We start from the raw sequence: 8,980 nt of genomic DNA on the forward strand, positions 1-8,980 counted from the left end.
CCTTAGAAGAGGTCCTGACACAGACTTGATGTAAAAAGTAATGGTTGAATAAAATAGAGAACCCCTTCTTGCGACTGTGTAACAAGGTCTTATTGACCACATTGGGGGCTCAATGTTTTCCTGGAGCCAGACTGGGAGAGAGGGAAGATGTATACATCCATAGGTGTGTGGAATTAATATGAAAGTTTCACAAAATGAATGGCCTTCCCAGAAAATTATAGCATGAGATGTGCTGATTCTGATCATCCCTCTTAGGTTCCTGAGATTCCCACACCTTCTTCATCCCCAGCAGACAGAAGAGCAGCATGAGGCCTGAGAACCAGAGCAGCATGTCCCAATTCCTCCTCCTGGGGCTCCCCATCCCGCCCCGGGCCAGCAGGGCTTGTTCTTCACCCTGCTTCCTGGGCATTGTACTGACCACGGTGCTTGGGCAACCTGCTCATCATCCTGCTCATCAGGCTGGACTCTCGCCTGCACACACCCATGTACTTCTTCCTCAGCCACTTGGCCTTCTCTGACCTTTCTCTCTCCTCTGTTATTGTCCCAAAGATGCTCAGGAACATGCAGACTCGGCAGCAATCCATCTCCTATGTGGAATGCATTTCTCAGTTGTATTTTTTCATACATTTTGCCGGTCTTAGTAATTTTCTTCTGGCTGTGATGGCATATGACAGGTATGTGGCCATCTGTCACCCCCTGCACTACACCACCATCATGAGGGAGGGGCTGTGTGTGCTGCTGGTTGTTGGCTCCTGGATTCTATCCTGTGTCCATGATTTGTTGCACACTCTCCTCTTGGTCCGACTGTCCTTCTCTGCAGACAATACCATCCCCCACTTCTTCTGTGACCTCGCTGCGCTCCTGAAGCTGAGCTGCTCAGACATCTCCCTCAATGAGCTGGTCCTATTCACCGAGGGAGGAATGATTTTCTTCCTGCCTTTTGGTGTTATTTTGGGCTCCTATATCCGTATAGGGGGCCATCATCCTTGAGGGGTGCCCTCCACTATAGAGAGACTCTTTTTTTAAAGCCTTTTCTACCTGTGGCTCCCATCTCTCTGTGGTGTTTTTATACTATGGGACAGCTTCAGGTGTTTATTTTTTCTCCTCATCATGGGGTTCCAAGGACTTAATTGCTTCAGTCATGTATACAGTAGTTACCCCCATGCTGAACCCCTTCATCTACAGCCTGAGGAACAGAGATATAAAACAGGCCTTAGAGATGTGTGTCAATAGGGTTAAGTTCTTTAACTGGTAATCACAAAGTCCACTTGATGCTGTCAGAAGCACAGTGAGACAGATCTGAGATAGATCTGAGATAGATCTAAAATTATTGTATGATCAACATCTCCATATAACTTTAATAGAACATGAATTCTGTTGTCTGGTACAAGTGTTAATATGTCAACTAGGCCATATTTGCTACCTAGATTGTTAATAATTCATTATTCCTAATTCACGTTTTTCATTTGTTTACCATCTCTTATAAGAAATATGCAAAACCCTATGCAGAACATGTTGCACATTTATAATTTGTGGATTTGTCTCTTTCTGTTTTGCTATATTTCATTTTTTGCTTACGTATTTTTTTATTTTGTGTTATACAAAACACACTTATTTAGCATCATATTCTGCCACTAGTGAACTTTATTTATTTATTTATTTACTTACTTATTTTTGAACTAATTCCTTTATGACAGGTTTAGTTGGCTTCAAGCTGAATGTGCACATCTTTTCCCACTGCACAATCAATTACATCATGTTGACGGACTGCAATCAGCCATGATGAGTAATTACATATGAAAATTGGTATGTGCTACAAAGCAAGGCTGTTAAAAATCTAGAAACTTTTCAAAAATGCTTTTAACAGCATACCACTTCATTTATAATTAGGAAAATTTTTCTAGTAATGGGTCCTACCTTAACACCTCATCTACTTATCATACGAGTATAAGTACATATACAGATATAAATACAGATACAGATGTAGATGCTAGTGTAGTATAAGTAATAAAGATGCCCATGACCTGGAATTGAACCCGCAACCATTCAGTGTGCAGGCTGAGACTGTAACCACTTAGCAACACCAGCCAGGGCTATTCCCCATTCTTTCTGTCTCAGTCCTGATCTACATCCTATGAGTACAAACACTCAAAGCTTCAAAATGAGTAACCATGGTAATGGGTTATCACTCAGAGAGTAAGAATCCATGAGTCCATAATGATATAAATGAATGAATGAATAAATAAATAAATAAATACAAACAAATGACTGGGAAATAAGGGTAAGTTTTTTTGTATAGGAGAATACAACTAATAAACAAGAAAGATATGATAGAATTAAAAGAATCATGATTTGGCCTCAACGTTTTCAATAATTTTGTCATATAAGAATTACCAATGGATGTTAACTATAGTGGGTGAAGTTTTAATAAGGAAAAAGTTATGCTTACATAATATCAAGATATCTACCCAAATGATACCTATTAATTACAAGGTTAAAATAGTAACTTGAAGAAAATTGTGACTTTTCTGTATTGAGCTTGGCAGACACCACCTTAGCCAACAGATTAAGGATTAAAACTTATAACCAAAGGGTACAGTAGAAATCACATGGGGGTTGGAGGTAGGAGGGTGGATACGATAAAAGGAAGAGCCTCCTCATAAATGTGTGGTTGTGCTGAAAAGCCAGAGGGGTATCGCAGGTATGGAGCTCCCTCCTCCTAGAAGCATCAGGTCTCAACCCCACGCAGGGATCCCAACCCAGAGCAACAGAGACATGAGGAGGAGCCTGTGTAGCATCTGGTGTTTGAAATTTCTTTTGAGAGCCAAATTTTTTAAACTTAAACTATACAGGTAGGTACGTTGTTATTAACTTAATTAGGGTACTCCTAAGGCTTAGGAAGAGCCACGCTGAAGGGGCCAAAGAGCCGCATGTGGCTCGTGAGCCGCAGTTTGCCGACCACGGCTAGAAGCATCAGGTCTCAAGCCCACGCAGGGATCCCAACCCAGAGCAACAGAGAAGTGAGGAGGAGCCTGCATAGCATCTGGTGTTTGGAATCAGTAGGGATTCTGTCCACTGGGGAGATTTGGACCACACTATTCCAGGGAGAGCAAAATAAAGACTTCCCAGTCTTTATTTATTAACACCAAACCAGCACTGCAAGAAATGTTAAAGGAACTGCTTTAAGAAGAATCATATCAAGCATCTTCTAAGATAACAATGGTATGAAACTAGAAATCAACCACAGTATAAAAAAAAACTCTCAAAAATATTCAAACACATGGAGGCCAAACAGCATGTTATTAAACAATGAATGGGTTACCAATGAGATCCAGGAAGAAATAAAACGTCACCTGACAACAAATGAAAATGAAAACACAAAACCCAAAATCTATTGGATGCAGTGAAAGTAGTCCTGAGAGAGAAGTTCATAGCATTACTGGTCTACCTCAAGAAGCAAGAATAATCTCAATTAAACTATCTAATTCTACATCTAAATGAACAACAACAAAAAAGAACAACAGGGAGAAACCAAGATGGCGGCATAGGTAAACACCTGAAATTGATGCCTCGCACAACCACTTCAAAAATACAACTAAAAGACAAAACGGACATTATCCAGAACCACAGGAAGGCTGGCTGAGTGGAAATTCTACAACTAGAAGGAAAGAGAAAAGCACACTGAGACTCAGAGGAGGTGCGGAAGTAAAGCGCAGAGGTACAGAGGTGTGCGAGGAAAGGGCTGGCAACTAAGGACGCGGTTGTCTTTTTCCATCAGGAGGGAGACACAAGCTCCAGACTGCTCTGAATTCCAGTTCCAGGCGAGTCTCTGGGGACCCAGACTCATATGGGAAGAAACTGGACTGTCTGGCATCAGGATGAACTTGAGGGTGGCTTTCTCTCAGAGGTGCTTGCAGCAATTACCACGGGGCACTTAGACCTGGGGCCTCTTAGGGCAGGGCTGAGGATCAGCCATAGCTGTTTGCTCCGCCCTGTTGATTCCTAAGATCCCACCCCACCCAAGCTTTGCACAGAGGCTTTTGCATATGAATGTCCTGGCCCTTTGCGATCTAAAATTACCTAACAAACTGCAGCTGGGTCAGAAAGACCCAGAACATCCAAAAGAAGGCCCAAGGCCCCACAGCAGCTTGCATTGCTTCACAGCTGGGCCTCATCTGGGCACCTCCAAATCCCAAACAAAGAAGAGGAATCTGCAGATTTCTCTGTAGCTCCTGCTGGGTAGCCTCAGGCAGCGGCTAAATTAGCACCTCCTTAGAGATCCAAGAGCCAGTGTACCCAGTGATCAGAGTGGGACCATCCAGATTACAACTCCTCAGATCCATAAGGGACACACTCAGGGGGGCATACTCAGTGAGCACCAAAGCCCCATTGAAGCAAGTCTTGCCCCAGAAGGGTGTCTCCAAGCACAGAAGTTCTCCCACCATAGACACAGCTGATTCTCATAGCCAATTGGCCTGGAGGTCAATTCCTCCCAGTGATACCAACTACAATCAAGGCTTAACTACAACAAGGCTGGGCACACGGCCCACAGAGGGCTACACCAAGAGTGTCCCCCTCTGGTAATTGGGGAGGCTGAGCCACTGGGCCCTATAGGACACCTAGCACACAAAGCCACTCTATCAACACAGGGAAGCAGCCAAAATGTGGAGACAAAAAAACAGGTCACAAATGACAGGAATGGAGGAAAGCAAACTATTGGCTATCGAGTTCAAAACCAGGGTTATAAGGTTTTTCAAGAATTTTCTAGAAACCGCCGATAAATTTAGTGAGACCCTTGATAAATCTAGTGAGACCCTTGAGGATATGAAAAAGGACCAACTAGAAATTAAGCATACACTGACTGAAATAAAGAATATTATACGGAGATCCAACCCCAGACTAGAGGATCGCAAGAATCAAGTCAAAGATTTGAAATACGAAGAAGCAAAAAACACCCAACCGAAAAAACAAAAAGAAAAAAGAATCCAAAAATAAATATGAAGATAGCGTAAGGAGCCTCTGGGACAACTTCAAGCGTACCAACATCCGAATTATGGGGGTGCCAGAAGAAAAGAGAGAGCAAGATATTGAAAACCTAGTTGAAGAAATAATGACAGAAAACTTCCCCTACCTGGTGAAAGGAATAGACTTACAAGTCCAGGAAGCGCAGAGAACCCCAAACAAAAGGAATCCAAAGAGGACCACACCAAGACACATCATAATTAAAATGCCAAGAGCAAAAGACAAAGAGAGAATCTTAAAAGCAGCAAGAGAAAAATAGTTAGTTACCTATAAGGGAGTACCCATACGATTTCCAGCTGATTTCTCAACAGAAACTATGCAGGCCAGAAGGGAATGGCAAGAAATATTCAAAGTGATGAATAGCAAGAACCTACAACCAAGATTACTTTATCCAGCAAAGCTATCATTCAGAATTGATGGTCAGATAAAGAGCTTCACAGATAAGAAAAAGCTAAAGGAGTTCATCACCACCAAACCAGTATTATATGAAATGCTGAAAGGTATTCTTTAAGAAGAGGAAGAAGAAGAAAAAGGTAAAGATAAAAATTATGAACAACAAATACATATCTATCAACAAGTGAATCTAAAAATCAAGCGAATAAAAAAATCTGATGAACAGAATAAACTGGTGAATATAATAGAATTAGGGGCATAGAAAGGGAGTGGACTGACAATTCTCAGGGGGAAAGGGGTGTGGGGTGCGGGAAGAGACTGGAAGAACCATACAACTATGGATGAGGACAGTGGGGGGTGGGTTAGGGCAGAGGGTGGGGTGAAAACCAGGTGGAGGGGAGCTATGAGGGGAAAAAAGAGGAACAACTGTAATAATCTGAACAATAAAGATTTAATAATAAGAAAAAAAAGAACAACAAATGAAGCCAAGAGTAAGTAGAAGGAAATAATAAATATCTGAGTGAAAATAAATGACAGAGACTAAAAAAATCAAAACAGAAGATCAATGAAACCAAAAACTAGTTTTTTGAAGACATAAACTAGACTAGTAGCCCTGTGCATGAATCTGTGCACCAGTAGCTCTCTGCCGGGCCTGGCCCCTTTGCGCCCACTGCCCAGAGGTCCTCCACGGCCCAAAGGCCCATCCGCAGCTGAGAAATGCAAACAATTTCCCTCCCTGGTCTCAGGAACTCCAATAAAGGGCTTCCTTCCTCTTTCTCAGCTGGCTTTCACCCCTGTGCCTCCACCACCAGCCCCTCCTGTCACACTATCCTCCACCCCCTCCACCCTCTGGCCACCTGGACTTGACCTTTCCTGGGAGGCGGGGGCCACTCAACTCTGCTCAGCTCGCAGGTTCCTTCTCTTCTTATGCAAGTGTTCTGCTCCCCGGCCTGATCAGAGGCCCATCTGCGGCCGCGGCAACAAAACAAGCATTCTACCAGGCCACTCACACTGCCCACTCTCAGTGGCTGCCCCCCACCCCCCTGGAATGGGGACTCCGGCGAGGCTGAGAGGACCGGGCGCCAACATCTTGTGGTTATGGGCACCGCCATATTTGTGATGGAGTGACAGTTGATTTGCATATTACCCTTTTATTAGATAGGATTGGTGAACCATTAAACACACTCATTTAAAAAAAGAGAAAGAGGACCCAAATAAATAAAATAAGAAATGAAAGAGAAGTTAACAACTGACATCACAAAAACATGAAGGAGTGAAAGGACTATGAAAAATTAAATGCCAACAAATTGGACAACCTAACTGAAATGGGCAAATTCCTAGAAACATACAATCTACCAAAATTCAACCAGGAAGAATCAGAAAAACTAAATACACCAATAACAACTAATAAAATTTAAAAAGTAATTTTAAAAATGACAAACAAAAGTTCTTGACTGCATGGCTTCACAGGCACATTTTACCAAACATTCAAAGAAGAACTGACTTCCAAGCTTTTCTGATGAGGCCAGCATTATCTTAATTGCAGAACTATATAAAGCCACTAAAATAAAATAAAAAGTTATAGGCCAGTATCTCTGGAAAACGTAGATCCTAAAATCCTCACAAAATTTTACCAGCTGGATCCAACAATGTATTACAAAGACCATACACCATGATTAAATGGGATTTACTCCATGGAAGAAACATTGGTATATTTGAAAATCAATAATGTGATACATCACCCAACCAAAATGAAAAATAAAAATCACATGATCATATCTATAGATGCAAAAAAAGCATTCAATAAAATCCAGCACCCATTTATGATATAAACTATCAGCAAAGTAGCAATGAAGCGATCATACCTCAAGATAAATAAGGCCATACATGAAAAATGCACAGCCAACAAAATACTCAATAGGCAAAAATGATATGTGTTTTCTTTAAGATCAGCAATAAAACAGGGATGTCTACTTTCACCACTCTTTTTCAACATAGTACTGGAAGTCCCAGTTTAGACAAAAAGAAGAAATAAAAGGCATCAAAATTGGAAAGGAGAAAGCAAAATTGTTATTATTTGCAGGTGACATGACATTGTACATAGAAAACCTAAAAACTTCACCAGAAATCTACTAGAACTAATACATGAATTCAGCAAAGTAGCAGAATACAAAAATAATATCCAGAAATTGGTGGCACCAATTTATACACCAATATAGAACTATTCAAAAGAGAATCTAAGAAAACTATCCCATTTACTATTGCTACAAAAAAAAAAAATAAGGTACTTGGGAACAAATTTAAACAAGGAGGTAAAAGACATGTGCTCAGAAAACTATAGGACAGTGAAGAAAGAAACTGAGAAAGACATAAAATAAGTGAAAGCCTACACTATGTTCATAGATTGGAATAATTAACATTATTAAAATGTCCCTCTTAGCTAAAGCAATCAATAAATTCTACGCAATTCCTATGAAAATACCAATGACATATTCTACAGGTGTGGACAAATATTTCCAAAATTTATATGGAACCAAAAAAGACCCCAAATATCCTCTGCAATCTGGAGAAAGAAGAACAAAGTTGGAGATATCACAGTTCTAGATATCAAATTATACTACAAGGCCATAGTATTCAAAGCAGCCTGTACTCACATAAGAACAGGCATATAGATCAATGGAACAGAACAGAGTCCAAAAAATGACCCACATTTTTGTGGTCAATTAGTATTTAACAAAGGAGGCAAGAGCATACAATGGAGTAAAGACAGTCTCTTCAACAAATAGTGTTGGGAAAACTGGACAGATACATGCAAAAAAAATGAAAATAGACCACCAAATTACACCAGACACAAGAACAAATTCAAAATGGATAAAAGACTTAAATGTAAGTCCAAAACCATAAAAATCCTAAAAGAGAACATAGACAGCCCTAACCAGTTTGGCTCAGTGGATAGAGCGTCAGCCTGCAGACTCAAGGGTCCCAGGTTCGATTCTGGTCAAGGGCATGTACCTTGGTTGCGGGCACATACCCAGTAGGGAGTGTGCAGGAGGCAGCTGATCGATGTTTCTCTCTCATCGATGTTTCTAACTCTCTATCCCTCTCCCTTCCTCTCTGTAAAAAATCAATAAAATATATTTTAAAAAAAAAGAAAACATAGACAATAAAATCTCACACATCGTTCGTAGCAAATTTTTTTGCTGATATTATCTCCTAGAGCAAAAGGAACAGAGAAAAGAATAAACAAATGAGACTAAATCAAACTAAAAAGCTTCAGCACAGCAAAAGAAGCCATCAACATAATGAAAAAGGAACCCACTGTATGGGAGAACATATTTGCTAATGATATATCTGATAAGGGGTTAATTTCCAAATATATATAAAGAACATCTACAACTCAACATGAACACAAACAATCAAGTTAAAAATTAAGCAAAGGACCTGAAAAGACACTTCTCTAAAGAAGACATACATATGGCCAATAGACATATGAAAAGATGCTCAACATCTTTAATTATCAGAGAGATGAAAATTAAAATGATAATGAGATATCACTTTACACCTG

The 8,980-nt window shown here is 40.5% G+C and overlaps 1 pseudogene; it reads left to right on the top strand.

Moving 5' to 3' along the window:
• The first annotated feature begins 305 nt into the window (after nt 1-305).
• On the top strand, nt 306-1,255 carry LOC118667685 (annotated as a pseudogene).
• The last annotated feature ends 7,725 nt before the right edge of the window (nt 1,256-8,980 follow it).

Source organism: Myotis myotis, unplaced genomic scaffold, assembly GCF_014108235.1.
Source record: "Myotis myotis isolate mMyoMyo1 unplaced genomic scaffold, mMyoMyo1.p scaffold_m19_p_12, whole genome shotgun sequence".
Lineage (NCBI taxonomy): Eukaryota > Metazoa > Chordata > Mammalia > Chiroptera > Vespertilionidae > Myotis > Myotis myotis.